The sequence below is a fragment of the Arachis hypogaea genome, chromosome 13, assembly GCF_003086295.3.
Source record: "Arachis hypogaea cultivar Tifrunner chromosome 13, arahy.Tifrunner.gnm2.J5K5, whole genome shotgun sequence".
NCBI lineage: Eukaryota > Viridiplantae > Streptophyta > Magnoliopsida > Fabales > Fabaceae > Arachis > Arachis hypogaea.
Window position 1 is genome coordinate 47,004,634 of NC_092048.1, and position 19,902 is coordinate 47,024,535.

Below are 19,902 nucleotides of genomic sequence, written 5' to 3' on the forward strand. Positions count from 1 at the left end.
AAATCCATTCGAATGCTACCTAAAATAAACAGAAATGCACACAACTCAAAGTAGCATCCATAGTGGCTAAAAGATATTTAAATCTTGATTAAACTCAATAATTTGAATGCAAATTTACTAGAAAAAGATAGAGAAGATGCTCACGCATTAATTACCCCGAGGTTTATTTCATGCCGTAAAGCAAAGGATAACAAAGCGCCACGACATGTGTAAAGCTCATAAAATATTGCATATAAAAAGAATTAATAATACTAGAAACTCGATGAAAAATTATAGCTCAAAACAGACACAGAAAAGCGCGAAGCGTTCACACGATAACTACAATCATAGAGGCACAAGATACAGCATAATACAATAGTAATCAAGATAGATATATGTAAGTATGATAGTCAAAAGAACTCTAGCCATAGCCTGCGGAGTTTAGGCCGACTAGTTACATACGGACAATACAGAGTTTTTGAGTTAAAACAGCATATACAACTTATCTCTCAAATCAAGCCTCTAAGGCAACAAAAATACAAAAGTGAGAGTATATCTATGACAAAGTAATCCAAAATACAAAAGGGTGATAAAAGATCCTCCATTCCGTCACCATCTTGCAACTCACTGAGGTGGGTTACGACCTGCATATGAAAAACAACAATATATGGTATGATAACCGGAGGTTATCAATATGGTAACAGTTCCCAGTAATGTAAAATATAAGGTTCTGGGATACCTAAAGCAATCCTGGAACTTCACATCAAGTATAGATTCAAACGTATAAAACAAAGGAAGAAAGTGGATTCTGTCAATCCTGACCTCCTTACATTCCAACGAGCATAACTTGAGTTACAGAGATCCAATTGATGCAATTTCAATGGCTTTGAAAAGCCAACTTTCAGAGATTTCTAACGACATATAATAGTTCATACTTTTTTTCAAGAATCACTATCAATTCTGGCGCTATACGCCGATCCCAAGAAGGGAGAACCAGCGCCCAAGCCACTACCATTCCTAGCGCTGAACGCCAATTCTCGCACTAAATGCCAATAGTACGGGTCAACCTCACTCAAAGAAGCATCTTTAGTGGGATTTAGCTTTTAATTGTTATCTTTTATCTTATTTTAGTTATTTTTATTTACAAACAAAATCTTTTAGATTTAAAATTTAATATTTTATTTTAGTTTCAAATCAAATTAGGATTAGTTATAAAAGGGAAATGATTCAACCCTTAGACTGGGTTTGTTTTCAGAGACAGGACAGAACATGACACAGAGACAGAGACAATAGGACGGAGACACTAAAAATTATTGTTTGTGTATTGTGTTTGGATACGATGTACAAGACACTAATGTAATGTCCAGTATTATGTTTGGATATACATAGACAAGACTAAAATATTATATGAAATGACTAAAATAACCATATGATTCTAAATTTTCTACGTCAAGTACAAACTAATTTAATAGAGAATGAGAGTACGTAGGAGTACAGACGAAACTTGAAAAAATGTTTGAAGAGACCAAAAATTTTAATAAAAAAATATATAATAGTATTTATATTAAAATAAAAATTATAAATATATTTATTTTATTTTTAAATTTATTATTAATATGTAGGAATACATATGGTTAAGATTAATAAAAAATAGATCTGAGTTTGGTTAATAAAAAATTTTGTTTAGGTTAATAAGCCAGATTAATTTTAAATAAAAAATCAATTTTAAAAAAGAATTCGTTTTTACATGAAAAAAAAAGTTTTAAGACTAATTATAGGAAAAATAAGAAGGGATAATAGTGGAATAATAAAAAATATCTATGGACAAAAAGGAAAACAAAATTTATAAAAAAGTCCGTGTCCACTCTTTCAAATTCCGTGTCCATCATTGTCCTTCATAAAAGAGTGGACACAAAAATATAAAAAACTGTCTCGGAGACAATGTGTTCCGTGTCCATGTCTCTGCTTCCAAACACATTTTAAACATGTACTGTCCATGTCTTTGTGTCCTGTCTCCGAAAACAAACGTTACCTTAGGGAACAACTTCTCCAGGAGGGGATTCTCTCCTCTTCCGCACATTCATACTTTTCTCTGTTAGGGTTTATTTTTCCCATGAGCAACTAAACCTCCATTATTAAGGTTAGGAGCTCTGTGTATTTCTACGGATTGAAACTATTACTTTTCTAATTTAATTAATGCATTGATTCAATTTCAAGGATTACGTTCGTTCTTAATTTAATGAATTAAGGTGGAACGAGAGTATGACCCTTATTCTATATGCGTTTATGTGATCCTTGAGAGAGGTCTCTCACATGAACAACACCTTGAAAGTAAATTCCTCCTAAATTGCTAATTACTTGAACTAATCTGGATACGTGACATATAATCAGTTTAGCTTTGGGTAATTAGGATTTTTGTGGCCATGAACTAGATTTGTACTTAACCCTCTAATCGGAATCAAATGACCAAGAGATTGGCAGTTCATGAAGGTTAGATGAGGCTAAATCGCTAAGAGATTAGGGTTTAGTCAATTACAGTTTGCCATGAAATGAATCTTGCATGATTAAAATAGTTGGTAAAAAATTTTAATCCGAAAAAGTAAACATTTTCGATACCTTAACTGTTTTCTCTCACTGTTTTCATACCAAACTCATTATTTGCTTTCTTTACTCTCATTTTATTGTTTAATGCTTTTGAAAATCACCAAAACAACCTTTTCTACTTGTCTAACTAAGCCAATCATTCGACCATTGTTGTTCAGTCTATCAATCCTCATGGGATCGACCCTCACTCATTTGAGATATTACTTGGACGACCCGTTGTACTTGCCGGTTCAGTTGTGGACATTCGAAAATCTGCACCACTGAATATTGTTGGATTTAGTGACAGACGTTACCAACAGATTTAGCATCGAATTTTCGACAGTTGTAAGTGAAAATTCGTCCCAGAAAAAACCTACCGTCGGATTCTATAATCTGTTCCAAATTCTGACGGTAAAAAAAGGCACAAAAATTTGTTTTATAGGTGCCAATCTTACCGTTGAATTTACTGTCTGAAACTTTTTACGATAATATGAATTAGTGAAACGTGGCTTTATCCGCCAGTAAATCCGATGGTAAAATTGAATAAAATTCGAATTCAGAAACCCTTCCCCATCACTTTGCCTTATCCTCTCTCCTTCTCTCTCACCTTGGTTCTCCCTCTCCTCTCCTTTGTAACATCGTCATTGCTGCCAGGGATTCCATCGCCGTCGCTGCTGCCTTGTTCCATCACCGTCGTTGCCTTAGATTCTTGAACCATCGATGCCATCGCTGCTGCCTCATTCCATTGTCGTCGCCACTGCATCTTTTCCCTATTCCTGTATTCTCTATTGCTAGTTCTTGAACAAAATTTCGTTTTAAATCCATTAATTTTAGTTTAATTTATCCTAGGTTTGATTAGAGTTTCAGTTTTAAATTTTGAATCAGTTTTATGGTTTTTTCAATTTAGTTTTCTGATTTTTGTGATTTAGGTTATTAAGATAGGTTAGATTTTAAGTTGTTAAAAAATATTTAAAATTGTGAATTGCTTGATTGATTAAAACTGTTTATTTGGATATGTTGCTGGAAATATTTCAAAATGCTATTGCTAGTGTACTGTACTTGTTAATTGATGTTAAGAAAATGTTTGGTTATGTTATTTGATGTGTTTCATTATTTTGCACGCCAAATATTTATAAAAATGCCTCAAAAAGCTCTTTCTAAAATTTTGATTGGATTTTCAAAACTCAATTCTTACTTCCACATTATTCTTGTTAGGCATATTGAATAGTCGTGATGGTGGATTGCTTGAGATTCAATAAATTAAAGATTTTCTATTAATTTGTACAGTCACATATTTTATCGATAAAAAGTCATATTTGTATTATAGTTATATGACCTGAGTTTACTTTCATTACAAGAAAATGAAGCATTTGTAATAAAAATTTTGTATTAATTTTCAAATTGTTACAAATTGTTATTTTTTTAACAAAAATTAGTTATCGTTACAAAATAAGAATGTTTTGTAACAACATAACAATTTGTTACAAAACGTCTTAATATTTTATAACAACATGATTTTTTTGTTATAAATTACGTTGATTTTTGTAACGAAATGGTATTTTGTTGCAAAAATTTATAATACTTTATAGCAAAAAATTAAGTTATCGCAAAAATTCAAAATATTTTGTAATAAAAAATTAATGTCTCAAAATTCAATAGTAAAAGATTTTTTGTAACTAAAAAAGATTTTGCCACAAAATTTAAAATTTTTTGTAACTAAAAAAAATTTTGTTTCAAGATGTTAAAACTTTTAGTGTGAAAAAAAATTATTTATATAATTTTTTTGCATGGTAATTTTTTTTTCAAAACTTTAGTTTTTCTAAAATATTGGTTTTGATAATTAAGTATTTTTTATAAAATATTAAAAATTAAATTATTAATATTAAAAATTTATAAAATATTTTTTTAATAAATTAATATATCTAATCTTTATTAATAATCAATTTTTAAAAAAAATATTATATATATATATATATATATATATATATATATATATAAGGGATCAACTCTGAATTCTCATTGGAAATTAATTTCTCAAATAAAAAATATTTAATAATAAAATATTAAAAAGTTAAAAATTGTAAAATACTATAACCTGCCTTATTACATGCATTATAAATCTCCGACCTTTTAAAAATTTAATTATAAAAAATTAATTTTATAAATTTAAGGATTATTATTTTCTAAAATCAATCGCAATAAAAAATTAAAATTTCATTTATATCAAATTGAATTTAACTAATAACGGTTCAAAAATAATTCTTTTAATAATAAGAAAGTATTGTGTATAATTTAAATTTTAAAATTTAAATAATTGGAGGATAAAATTAAATTTAAATTTAAGTGTCTTAAAATTTTTACTAAAATTTTAAAATTATTCTTATTTTATTTGATCAAAATTTGAGGTTTCAACAATTATTTTATTAAGACAATTAAATAAAATTTTAATAATTTAAATTTAAATTAATTAAAATCCTTCTATAATTTTTAAAATAGGGTAAAGTATCTTTTTTGTCCCTGAAGTTTGACAAAAGTTTTAAAAATGTCCCTAATTTTTATTTTGTTTCAATTTTATCCCAAAAGTTTTCGATCTGCATCAAATATACTCCTAACGGCTAATTTTTCAACAAATTTAAGATCAATTCAACAACAATTTCATAAGAACAATCCTCAACACAAATAAATTAAGCATAATTTTCATGCATTATTGTTAGATTGGTCTTAAATTTTTTGAAAATTTAGCCGTCAAGGGTATATTTGATACAAATCGAAAACTTCTGGGACGAAATTGAAACAAAATAAAACTTAAGGGTATTTTAAAAATTTTTGACAAATTTCAGGGACAAAAAGTATACTTTACCCTTTAAAATAATTAAACATTTTGAATATTTAAATTTTTATACTACTTTTCTCTATTTTTTTAACTTTAATCTTAATCCTAATTGTATTTAACCCTAGTTCAGACATCTCTTCTCCCTAGCCGAGCACATACACGAAATAAGAAAGAAACAAAGGGAAGAAAGAAGAGGGAAGAGAGTGGGCTGCGACGGAAGGAAGAAGAGAATAGGAGAGAGAGCTGTCCCGCGCCGGCGTCGCACCTCACCATCCGTGAAGCCACGCGTCTTTGTCTCACCGCTGCCGAACGCCTGCTGTCGTCCCAGCATGGCCGTTGAAGAGAGAGAGAGAGAGAGAGAGAGAGAGCAAGCACGAGGAGGAGGGTGCTGCCATTGCGCCCTGTTCCGTCGTCATTGTGGAGGTTCACGTCACCATCGTCACCTCGAGCTGCCATTGCATGCGCCGTCGCCGCCACTGAAGGTGCGTCACCGTCGCCGTTCGTTCCAGCCACCATCGCTACCGTTCGTTCCTCGATTTTGCGTGCTGTGATGATAAACCCTGATTTCGTGATTTATCTTGTGCTTATTTTAGGGGATTTTACCACCTTTTCTCACATTTATTCAATGAAATAGCATAGTTTTGTAATTCTCCCTTGAATTTTACTTAAGTGTAAAAACATTTTTTTAGGCCTTAAATTGGTAATTTTGATTCACTTTAATTCTATTCGATGCCTTGATGTGTGTGTTGAGTGATTTCAGGTTTATAAGGCAAGTATTGGATGGAAGAAATAAGTAGAAAAGCATACAAAGGGGAGAATGCATGAAGAAACAAATATTGGGAATGCATCAAAGGACGTGCACGCACACAAGGTACGCACGCGCAAAAGTGGTCTCACCTATAGACGCGCACGCATACATTCCGCGTCCGTGCGGGTAAAGAATTTGTCAATCGACGCGCACGCGCACATGGCGCGCACGTGCCAATACTCTCACATGGCCCACTTAAAGGCAAAACGCTGGGGGCGATTTCTGAGCTACCCAGGCCCAAATCCAACTTGTTTCTGAGTGTATTTCATGCAGAATTGAAGTCCAAGCAAAGGGGGAATAATTAGTTTAGCCAACATGAGCCTTTAGTTAGTTTTCTAGAGAGAGAAGCTCCCTCTTCTCTCTAGAATTAGGTTAGGATTATGTTAGATTATCTTAGATTCATGTTTAATTACTTGATCTCATCTTGTTTCTTTTATAATTTCTCATTTCTACATCTTGATCCTCTTATTTGTGATGTTAATTTCTCAATTTGCTCTCTTTTATGATGAAGAACTCATGTTAGATTCGGTTTACATTTAATGCAATTTTGATGTTGATGTTCTTTTTATTGATGAATTGAATTGTGTTCTTACTTTTCTTGCACTTAGTAGTTGTTAGATTTTATTATTCTTGCAATTTATGATGTTTACTTTTATTGCACTCTATGTGTTTGATGAAATGTTCTCCTTAGTTTTTGAGTAGTTTTGTCAACTCTTGGTCTAAGCCAAAGGAATTGGGTAAACTTGAGTTATTGGGTATGATAGAGTTGGTGATTTGAGAACCCATGGTGATCAATTTGATACCCATTGACGCTAACCCACTACTAAGTTAATTAGTAGGTAGGTTAGGACTTAAGGGTTGATGTGATCAAACCTATTTGACGTACTTCAAGCTTAGGAGTAAATGTTACGTACTTAAAGCTTTTGGGAAATAGACTTAATGGGTTGGCCTCTCATAATTATCAATATTTGGTTTGTTGACAAGGATAGTGATCTCAATCACCTAAGTTTTAGCCAAGAGTTTTTTATCTTGTTTCCTTTAACTACTTGCTTAATTTACTGTCTTGCCCTCTTATGAACCAAAACCCCCTTACCCCTTCATAGCCAATAATTAAGCATTACATTGTGTCCTAGGGAGACGACCCGGAGTCCAAATACTTTGGTTTATAAATTTAGGGGTTTGTTACTTGTGACAAAACCATATCTTAATTTGATTGCAAAGATTGTTTGTTGGTTTGGAGCTATGCTCACGACGAAGTGATTCCTTACTTTAAGAAGAAAATCTAGACCAACAACAAATTTTCGCTCATCATGTGACTCCCGTCGTTGCCAGATCTGTCACTGCCGTTAGAGAGGACCAGAACGCGATGAGGAGAAGGAGTTAGTTTCTGCCATCACCGGGAGACGGAACCAGCATCTAGTTGGTCCCTGGAGGTGAGCTTCCTTTGGCCATATTCTTTATTTTTTCAATTTCATTGCTGTAAATCATCACTATGCCTTTAGTTTTATTATGAAAATTGAATTTGTTGCTGAAATTATGACTGAGCTAATTTTTTTTCTTGTTGTAAATCATATTTTGAGGTAAAGTTTTGTGTTGCTGAAAAACATCACTGAGCCTCACCTCTCTCCTGTTTGTTGGTTACTGATTTTTCTAATTCTGCGTTGTTGATGGTGCTACAGTATTTCACTGCATTGCTGAGTTTTGTTAATTTTATTGATTCTGATTTGTGAGTTGTTGGTTGCTGATTTTTCTGATTCTGAGTTATTGATGGGGTTATAGTGCTGATTTTTTTTCTTCTGAACTCGGGCAGAATAACGTTGTTGCAGTTTCTGTTGTTAAATTTTTTGTTTCTATAATCTTTATAATTCTGGAATAAATGTCGATGGTTTGATTTTAATAATTCTGGAATAATTTTGTTGATGGTGCTGTTAGTAATGAAAAGAAGGAGCAATTAGAGTTCAAAAAAGTTTAAGATAGTGTGGCTTAGCTGTCAAGTTATTATTCAGTTTGTTATAAGTTGGTTAGGGAGCCTTTAGCTTTATTATCAACAGATTCTTTCTATATAAGCCTAATACTCATTGTAATCAGTTAGATTTTTTACTCATTGTCAATTTTGGTTAATTCAGTTTTATTTTTCCATTCTTGCTATACTTCTCTATTTCCAAACTCTTCGCATCACTATTGCTTCTGCAATAACATAAACTTATACGGGTGCTTTACTGCTTTGTTAAATTTAGATGGTGCGCTGCTTTAGAACTTTCTCTTTTCAGGTTTGGATTTTCATTAGGATAATTATTGTAATGTTCTTATATTGTATTTTGACATATACCTCATTATGGAACTTTATGAGTGTAAAAGTATAAAAAAAAAATCAAGTATATTTGTTATGAGGATTTTGGTGAAAATTGTGTTTTATAGTGATTGTTTGACAATTGATACTTATGTAAATTTAATGAATTGAATTATGATTAATTAGCCCGAGTTTATATATTGGATTGTTAATTCTTGAAAATTACATTCTTGATTGGCTAGGTTTAAACTTTAAGAATAGATTCTTAAAGAATTAGTTAATTTTACCTCGTAAGTTCTAACTTAATTTTTAATATGATGAAGATAGTGTTATGTGTTATTTTTTAATTTTGGTTTTCATTGTTCATATTTGCAGGGGTACAAAATTGATACCAACTTGACTGAAATATGCTAGAAGAGTCAAGAATTATAAATCCGATATGATACAATTTTATGTTAGGAAAAAGTTATGTTTAGTTGAATTTGTAGAACTTATTTTATTGTAAAAGAATCTTAATGATATGTAAGATATTCTAATTATCTATATGATTATATATTATATAAATGTTAAGTTAGCGTGTTTAGAAAATTAATTGATATATCAATTATTTAATTAAATATTTTAAAATGAACTTTTTATTTTTGTAACTAAGAGTAAAAAATGTTACAAAAGTAAGTAGTATTTTGTAACAAAATATTATGACACAAAAATTTAACTTGTTACGAAAAACATTTTAAAGGTCAAATAGTGTTATCACTATTGTAACAAATTTTAGTTTTTGTATTAAAAAAAATTGTTACAAAATATTACTTTGTATTGTAACAGTTTTATTTTTTTTGTTACAAAAACTTTTTGTAATGGGACATACTGCAACATCCTTTTTTTTGTTACAAATACCTTTCGTTTCAAAATTTAGATTTTTTGTAACAATTTTTTTAGTTACAAATATTATTTTTTCTTGTAGTGTTGTGATTTGTTAGACATTTTTTGCTCATATTTGAGCTTGATTTATTTAAAAGCATGACTTAGTCTAAAATTTGTTAACTAGTCACTTTTTAGGTGTTTTTGATCTGAGTTGTAGGCTGTGATATATTTTTGATATTATATTGTTGTAATATATGTGTTTACTAGTATGTTCTTTGCAGACATGACGACAGATAGAGGTGTCACAAATCGACCTTGTAGTCATGGTAGAGGGAGAGTGTCTACTGGTACTCCCAAGACTTCTCAGTCATCGATATCACCCTGTACTGCAACTACCCCTCCTAGGATGTTACAGGCAATGGGTGCATAGGATCAGCCATTCATTATGGTCTTTATTTCCAACTATGTGGCTCTTTCTGTTGCGTCACTCCCGCCATCAGGAAGTCGTCTGGCTACTTCACCAGAGTCGACTCCTCCACTATCTCCATCCGCTCAGCATCCCACTATTTCGACGATGATGCCTCCTCCAGCAATAGATACCGCAATGCCAGAATCCTCTCACAGATCCCAACTAGATGCTCCTCCACCACCTCCCATTGTATGAATGATGATTTAGCCTGATGGTTTGATGACATGAGTACTATTTTAAGTCTTTTATATGCAAAGTATTTTGACATTCTTACTCAATATATGTGGTTACTAATCTTAAGTTTTTCATTTTAGTTGGTTAGTTTAATTGAGTTACATTTAATTTTCTAATTTTAGTGGATTTATGTTGTTAAGATATGGTCGTTTTAGGTTAGTAGGTTTGAACAGTGTTTGAGAATTTCTAATTGTTGATGGATGTTGCTGCTTAAGTCATATAATGCCATATTAGTTTGTTTATGAATTATTTAAGTGAACTGTTGATGGATAAAGTTTTTGGTGTCTTTTAGTTATAGATGAAACTATGCCAAAATTTTAAAATATCTAAATATAATTGAAGTTTGTAGATTACTTCAAATAATTTTTAGTAAACTAATAATTTTAAGTTTTCCATTGATAGGTTTGCTCCAAATAACAATGCATGTATACAGGAGTATATCAATATCATCAAGCTGATGTACGATCACCAATGGTTGAGCTAAAAAAGATCCATGCTGAGACCAGAGAGCGGTAGTGTCAGAAGTAGGCGGTAAAAACTCAACATATTCAAACCTTAGTTAGTTTATATCTTCTATTTTATTTAATTATGTATTTGATGATAGGGTTCAGGCATCGCCATCTTACAAACAGGGATAATAGGGTGGTCATTGAAGTATACCGGGAGTTCAGCGACTTTCATGAAGACAAAGGCCGTGCTGGTATGTAACTTGTTTCATGTTGTTATTAAGTTCATTTTTCTTTGACATTTAATGTCATTATTACCAGATTTAACATATTATTTCAACATGTGTATTCTAAGTCGTTAGATCATGATGCAACGATGGCGAAGACCTTCAATTATACTCACACTTCTAAGGAGAACAAAGAAAGATTTGCTGATTAGCGGTCTGCGGATCATTATGTGAGTAAGCATCATTTGACGTAAAGTTTTCAATTAACTGTCATCCGCCTTCTATCATGTGTTACGTAGGAGTCCTACACGCAGAGACTGAAGCTGCAACCCAGCAATCCTAGGCTACTAGAGAAACGCCAGCAACACTGCTGATGCAGTTGTCGATCTTGACACGGTTTGGCGCGAGACTGCATCTGAGCCGTACAAGAATTGTGCCTACGAGCTAGGATCGTTCTTCACCGAGAACCTTCACACCTCTACACTGAGGGCTTCATCTACCTCTGCCACTAGCCATGTTGTTGATCCCGAGGACAGTGTCCTCGATTTGAGGAAACAGGTGCTGAATCTCACCAAGAGCCTTCACCAACAGGCTCAGTAACTGTAGCAGTCTAAGGAGAGATATAACGAGATCCTCGCACGCATATCAGACACAGATTCTCTCTAGATGGAGCTTAGGTAGGAGTTGGGGCGACTTCAGCGGATTGAGCAACAGATGGCGGTGGACCAGAAGCAAATGCGTGCTAGTTTGCCGCCTCAGCAAGACCAGGGGATGACAATGACGACTTTTAGGATCCATAGTGATTAGAATTTTATTCTAGACTATTTGATTGTATTTTACTTATTTGACTTTTGATTTGATTCATACACTTGACATTTAATAAAATCGTTATTTGGTTTCTATTATTGAGAATTCGACCACTAATTGGGTAAAAAATAAATTTGAAAAAATAAAAAATATAATTTGACTACTAATTATGTTTTAAAAAAAACAAAAATTAAAGCTAGCATCAGATTTACCAAAAAAATACGACGGTAATTAAGCCAGAAACAAAATAGTGTGGCGCCAATATTCTCACCGGTAATCAAATAGTTTTCAGGCAAAGAATTCATCGCAGAATTCGATGGTCATTATTGACGAATTGGAAAATTCGACGATAAATGATTCGCAATGAGGATTATATCGTCAGATTTTGTGCGACGGTATATCTACTGGTAATATTATTACCGCCAGATTATTTTCATTAGTCCAACAATAATTCCGACGGTACTCAATATTTTTCTTATAGTGTATTCCTAATTTATGCTTTTGAAGACTTTAGAAAATTTTAGCATTTTTTAATTTGTTTTTGGAAGTTGAGTTTGGAGTTGTGGTGCGTACAATCCCCACACTTTCCTACAGCAGTACCAGCAAGTGCACTTGGTCGTCCAAGTAATACCTGAGCGAGTCAGGGTCGATCCCACAAGGATTGTGGTTTGAAGCAAGCTATGGTTATCTTGTAGGTCTTTGTCAGGTAGATCAGAAGGTTCTTGGATACGGAGTTGTGTTAGGATTATGAAACTATGAGACATATAACTAATAAAGATACTCTGTAAATTAAATAGAAATCAGTGATAGGGATAAAGTTGAGGATTGGAGTTGCTTTGCCTTTCTGAATTAACTCCGGTATTACTACTCTTTTCAAAGATACCTAGGAGAGTGGCATGAGGTTAATGCTTGACCTTAGGTCACCACAGAGCCTTTTCAAAGGTCATGGTGCCTATGGTGCAAGGAATCATAAAGCGTTTAGGATCTGGAAGCTTCTAAGGTAGGCTCTGCTGATCCAAAGCATGGAGTTCTTTGGTAAGCAGTTGAGGTTCTTCCTCCAATGGCCTTATACCAAATAACTTTGCATTCAGCTTCATAAAAGCTCCTAGGTACCGAGCAACTTGCTCTTCCCTAGTGTCTTCATCCTCATCCAAGGACGAGTAGTCATCAGAACTCATGCACTACAGAAGTGTATGCAAAGGAACCTTTATGGTCTTTATGATTTCCTTTGGTTCTCGGCTAGAGGGTTCTTGAGTGGGATTTTAGCACTCAAAGGGTGTGCTTTGACTGGCGTTCAACACCAGCTCTGTGAGCTCTTTGGGCGCTGAACGCCCTTGGTATCCACCCTGACTAGCGTTAAACGCCAGTCCCTCTAGCATTCTGGGCATTGAACGCCCATTGAGGGGTTCCTCATTGGCGTTTAACGCCAGGAAGCCTACTTGGTTGGGCGTTGAACGCCCAGTGAGGGGTTCCTCACTAGTGTTCAACGCCAGAAAGCCTGGGTGTTTGGGCATTGAACGCCCAGCCAGTGCTCCCTAGCTTGCGTTCACCGCCAGCTCTACTGCCAGGATGGGCATTGAACGGCCAGTGACGGCTTCTTCACTGGCGTTCAATGCCTTCCCATTCTCCTCCAATTTGGCCTTCACCTCCATGGTTATGGCCTTGTACTCTTCTCTAGAATTTACCTCAGTATTACTGGAAAGAGTTTTATGAGGAATCTCAGGGATCCTCCTGCTCAGTTGACCAACTTGCACCTCCAAGTTTCTGATGGAGGACCTTGTTTCATTAATGAAACTATGAGTGGTCTTAGAGAGGCTGGAAACCAGAGTAACTAAGTCAGAAAGGCTCTGCTTAGAGGTTTTCATGTTCCCTTGAGAAGATGGAAATGGTGGTCTGTTATTGAACCTATTCTGGTTCCTACCACCTTGATTGTTATTGAAACCTTGCTGAGGTTTCTGTTGATCTTTCCATGAAAGATTTGGATGGTTCCTCTCTAAAGGGTTGTAGGTATTTCCATAGGGTTCTCCCATGTAATTTACCTCCTCCATGGTTGGTTGATCAGGATCATAAGCTTCTATGTCAGGAGAAACTTCCTGAGCACTGCTAGCTGCAGTTTGTATTCCAGTCAGATGCTGGGAAATCAGGTTGACCTATTGGGTCAAGATCCTGTTCTGAGCCAATATAGCATTCAGAGTATCAACTTCATGAACTCCTTTCTTCTGAAAGGTCCCATGGTTTATAGGATTTCTTTCAGAAGTATACATGAATTGGTTGCTTGCAACCATTTCAATGAGTTCTTTTACTTCTGCAGGTATTTTCTTCAAGTGGAGTGATCCACCTACAAAGCTGTCCAATGAGATTTTGGACATCTCAGACAAGCCATCATAGAACACGCCTATGATGGACCATTCTGAGAGCATGTCAGGAGGGCATCTCCTGATCAGTTGCTTATATCTTTTCCAAGCTTCATAGAGGGATTCACCTTCTCTTTGTCTGAAAGTTTGAACTTCCACTCTAATCTTGTTCATCCTTTGAGGGGAAAAGAACTTAGCCAAAAAAGCATTAATCAGCTTTTTCCAAGAGTCAAGACTCTCCCTTGGTTGGGCATCCAACCATATCTTAGCTTTGTCTCTTACAGAAAAGGGAAAGAGCATAAGCTTATAGACTTTAGGATCTACTTCATTAGTCTTTACAGTATCACAGATCTATAAGAATTCAGCTAAGAACTGATGTGAATCTTCCAATGGAAGTCCATGGAATTTACAGTTCTGCTGTAGAAGAGATACTAACTGAGGCTTAAGCTCAAAATTGTTAGCTCCAATGGCAGGTACAGAGATACTTCTGCCATAAAATTCAGAGGTAGGCATGGTAAAGTCACCAAGGACCTTTCTAGGCTCCTCTTGAGGTTCGGCCATATCCTATGTTTCTCGTTCAAAACTTTCTGAAAGGTCTCTTCCGGAGTGTTGTGCTTTAGCTTATTGTAAACGCCTTCTCAGAGTCTTCTCAGGTTCAGGATCAGGAGTCAAGAGGGGTTCTTTATCCCTATTCCCGGTCATAAACAAGAAAGGAGAAGAAAGAAAAGAAGAAAGCTTTTTGTACCACTTGGACGAAAGAGCTTCCAGTGAGATGTGAAGAAAGAAGAGAGAAATAAAAGAGAGAAGGAAGAATACAGAGGGAGAAAAAGAAGAATGATATGAGTAGAGATGAGAAGAGAAGAAGTATAAATAGAAAAAGTAAATAAGAATTAAAATATTTTTGTTTTTATTTTATTTATTTATTAATTAGTTTTCAAAAATTAAGTTAATTAATTTAAAAAGAATTTAAAATTTAAATGTTGAATTTTTGAAAATAGAAGAGAGAGAAGAAGGAGAAGTTTTTGAAAATTAAGTGAGAGAAGAGTTAGTTAGGTAGTTTTGAAAAAAAAAAGAAGAGAGAGAAGAGAAGTGGAATTTTCAAAAATTAAGAATAGATAAGAGTTAGTTAGGTAGTTTTGAAATAGATGAGAGAGAAGGAGAGAAGTTTTCGAAAATTAAGAAGAGATGAGAGTTAGTTAGGTAGTTTTGAAATATAAGAGAGAGAAGATAAGATATTAATTAAGAAAAGATTTTAATTTAAAATAAAATAAGAGATAAGATAAGAAAAGTTTTGAAATTAAAATTTAAAATTAGAAAAAGATAAGATAAGAAATTTAATTTTGAAAAAGATTTAATTTTGAAAATTGAAATTTGAAAAAGATAAGATAAGATTTTTGAAAAAGATAAGATTTTTATTTTTGAAAATATTTTATTTTTGAAAACTTGACAACTAAGATATGATAAGATAAAAATTTGAAATTGAAATATGAATTTTTAATTAAAAATTTCGAAAATTATGTTAAAAATTAAGTTAGAAAAGATATTTTTTATTTTTGATTTAATGATGAAAGAGAAAAACACACAAAAGACACAAAACTTAAAATTTTTAGATCTAATGCTGCTTATTTTCAAAAATTTGGAGGGAAATACAAAGGAACACCAAACTTAAAAAATTTTAAGATCAAAACACAAAAAAGACTCAAGAACACTTTGAAGACTCACAAGAACACAAAGAAAAAAACTCAAAGACTCAAAGAACACAACAACATAGAAAGAACACCAAACTTAAAATTTTTAGAAAACCAAACATATATTTTCGAAAATTGAAAGAAAAATAACAAGAAAACACCAAACTTAAGGACTTGACACAAGATTTAAACAAAGAAACTATTTTTGAAAATTTTTTGAAAGAAAGGCTTGAAGAAAACGAAAAACTCAACAAGAACAAGAACATAAGACTCAAACAAAGAACAAAGATTAAACAAAGTAAATAAAAAATATTTTTGAAAAGCTTTTTGATTTTTTTTTTGAAAAAAATAATAGAGAAGAAAAAAATAAAAGATTTAATCAAGAACACAAACAAGGACTCTCAAACTGAAAGTTAAGGATGCTTGAAAATAAACTGTATGAAAAAGATTTTAAAAGTTTTGTAACTGAAAAACAGAAAACAAGAACATGCATAACTCGATACCAAGAACAAAAATTAAACAAAGAAAAGAAAAATATTTTTGAAAAAGTTTTTAATAATTTTCGAAAATTGAAGAGGAAAAAATAAAAATAAAAGACTCAATAAAATAAAAATTATCTGATCTAGGGAACAAGACAATCCGTCAGTTTGTCCAAACTCGAACAATCCTCGGCAACGGCGCCAAAAGCTTGGTGCATACAATCCCCACACTTTCGTACAGCAGTACCAGCAAGTGCACTGGGTCGTCCAAGTAATACCTGAGCGAGTCAAGGTCGATCCCACGAGGATTGTAGTTTGAAGCAAGCTATGGTTATCTTGCAGGTCTTAGTCAGGCAGATCAGAAGGTTGTTGGATACGGAGTTGTGTTAGGATTATGAAACTTTGAAGACATATAACTAATAAAGATACTTTGTAAATTAAATGGAAATCAGTGATAGGGATAGAGTTGAGGATTAGAGTTGCTTTGCCTTTCTGAATTAACTCCGGTATTACTGCTCTCTTTGCTTGTGAGTGATTTCTTCAATGGCAGGCTGTATGTGATTGACACTGGTTTGAGTAGCTGCCAATACTCCTCCAGATCTGAACCCCAGGTTTAGTGCGGATCCATTCTGATTGAGGGTGAATCTCATTTAGTTCATTCTTCTTAATGATCCTACTCAAAACGCCACAAACAATGTCGGATCTTTCGGATCAGAAAATGCTGCACCTTGGGTTCTAGCCTCTACCACAGAGATCCTAATCTCCCCAGAAATCGGCTGAACTGATGTCTCGAGAAGTCTCCAACGAAGTCATGGATTAGCCGTCTGAGAGATGTATAAACATAGCTGTTGGCTCATCATTGTCCGATGAAAGACGCACTCTGAGCCCAAGTAGACGCGGGTGTTTGTCAGGCACGTTCGTCTTAATGTGATGAACAGAGCTGATTGTCTGATCATCCTATTCACCACGATGAAGATCGAGTATACATCTTAGAATTAATCAAACACAGAACGAAGAGAAACAGTAATACTTTTATTAATTCATAGGACTCAGCAGGGCTCCTCCCCTCAACTTAGGAGGTTTAGAAACTCATACTGAAGGTAAAATACAATGTAAAATGAAAATAGGGTTGTCAGGTATGCGTCCTCTCTAGTGTGTTCTTCGAATGATTATGTAAAATATACTTTAAATACTATACAGATGACTAGTAAGGGTAAAACAGTCTATTTAGTGCTAAAATCTACTTTTGGGGCCCACTTGGTGAGTATTTGGGCTGAGCTTTGATGAGATCCATGTGCTATGAGGTCTCTTGGGTGTGGAACGCCAGCTAGGGGATCCTCTCTGGGTGTTTGGACATTGGTCTCTGCTCTTTGGGCGCTGGTCGCCTGGAAGGGGGCAGGTAGCTAGCGTTGGACACCAGTTTTGGGCCTTCTAATCCGAAGAAAAGTATAAACTATTATATATTTCTGAAAAGCTCTGGAAGTCACCTTTCCATAGCCGTTAAGAGCTCTCCATTTAGACTTCTGTTGCTCCAGAAAAGCTCTTTCGAGTGCGGACAGCATCTGCAGTGCTTTCTCTGTCTCTGAATCAAACTTGTGCTCCAGCTCCTCAATTTCATCCAGAAAATACCTGAAATTGTCCAAAAGCACAAAAACTCATAGTAGAATCCAAAAATGTGAATTTAACACTAAAACCTATAAAAACTTAATAAAACTAAATAAAAACTACTAAAAACTATATGAAAATGATGCCAAAAAATGTATAAAATATCCACTCATCAAGTTGCTATAGCATTATAAACAAATTGAATTTTACTCTGAACATATTTTTCATTACCACACATCTTAACAGTAAAAAAAAATTCTATGCGAACTCATTTAGTTTTGGTATGATAGAGACAACTCTTCAAGGTTGAAGTTGTATGTAAAATATTTAGAGAAGGTAAGAAAGTACATTAAGCTAAGCTCTATGAGAAAGAGCAGTGATAGGTTTGAATAGAAAGGAAAAATTAAAATAGAGACAAAGACTTGTAATGAGAGTAATCAAGCATCATTTCATTTTAGAATTACACATCTTTACTAAGCCAAGTTTGCTATATATATATATATATATATATATATATATATATATATTAAAGCTCAAGACTTATCAAGAAAGACAGCAATGCAGTTTTGCACACTGCTATTGTACACTATTACTCTCTATCCTTAATACCCCTCCCCCTCAACTGAGGTATGGGTTCTGAAATACTCTCAGTTTGTGCTTATACCTATCAAATAGGTGTTGTGACATTGATTTTGTTAAGCAATCTGTAATTTGATCAGAAGAGGGAATATGCATAATATAAAGAGCTTTTTGGTTAACCAGGTTCCTTAGAAAATGCAGATCCAGCTCCAAATGCTTACATTTGCTAAGAAGTATAGAATTTGCCGCAAGAAGACAGTCACTCTGATTATCACAGTAGATAGTAGGCACCACAATTTGAGGTATCCGAAGTTCTTGTAGAAGCTGCTGTAAGGACATAATTTCTGTTTGAGCTGCACACATAGCCCTGTATTCTGCCTCCGTGCTACTTCTATTCACTTTAGTTTGTTTGTTGCTCTTCCAAGATATGAGGTTGTTCCCAAGATATACACAAAATCCAAAGATAGACTTTCTATCCTCCAAATCCCCTCCCCAATCTGCATCTGCAAAAGAGAGAATTCAAAAATCAGCAGCTTTTGTGAACACAATCCCATGATCCAACGTACTTTGCAAGTATCTGAGGATCCTTTTTACACTTTTTCAATGAAGCAAAGTTGGACCGTGCACAAATTGGGATATACGATTAATAGCAAATGTGATATCAAGTTTTATCATAGTTAGATACTGCAGTGCACCCACTATAGACCGATATTGTGTTGGATTTTCAAACAGTTCTGAATTATTGGAGAAGAGTTTGACATCTGTAGCTATTGGTGTAGGTAATGGTTTAGAATTATGCACTCCATCCTTTAGAAGCAACTCCCTTATGTATCTGACCTGAGATAGCATCATGTCACCATGAGGGAGATAAGTTGCCTCTAAGCCTAAGAAGTAGTTAAACCTGCCAAGATCTTTCAGCGGAAAAACTCTGTTCAATTAAGATATCAATAGTTCAATTTCCTTTGAATTATTTTCCGTTACAATAATGTCATCCACATATACTAATAAATAGATTACATGAGACTGATTATGTTTAATGAACAATGAAATGTCTGATTTTGTATTTCTAAAATAAATTGGAACAAGGTATCTTCTAATGCCTTGAACCAAAGAGAAAATCAAATAGTTCCCTAGTTAAGTGCTTGTGGTGTTTTCTGTGCCAAGTTAAGCTTGAGGACAAAACACTAAGAGTCGCGGTTAGGCTCAAGGTGCAAAGTACCAAAGAAAAGAAAAGAAAAAGTTGTGTTCAAGGATTAATCAGAACTTCAAGAGAAAGAGAGTCCATAATATCATCTGAGGAATCACAAAACATAGATTGATAAGAAAACAAATTCTCAATAAAAGTTACATGTCTTGCAAGATATATCTTACCATTCTTATTCATACATTTTTAGCCTTTGAGGGTAGAATTATATCCAATAAAGAGGCATAAATTAGACTTATAATCAAATTTATGTCTATTATAGGGTCTTAAATAAGGAAAGCAAGCACATCCAAAAACTTTAAAGAAGGCAAAGTCTGGTTTATGATGGAATAGAATTTCATAAGGACTTTTATTGTCTAAAACTTGTGTAGGCAATATATTTATGATATAGACAAAGGTAACAAATGCATCTTCCCAAATTTGGAAGGGAACAAATGCAAAAACAAGAAAGGA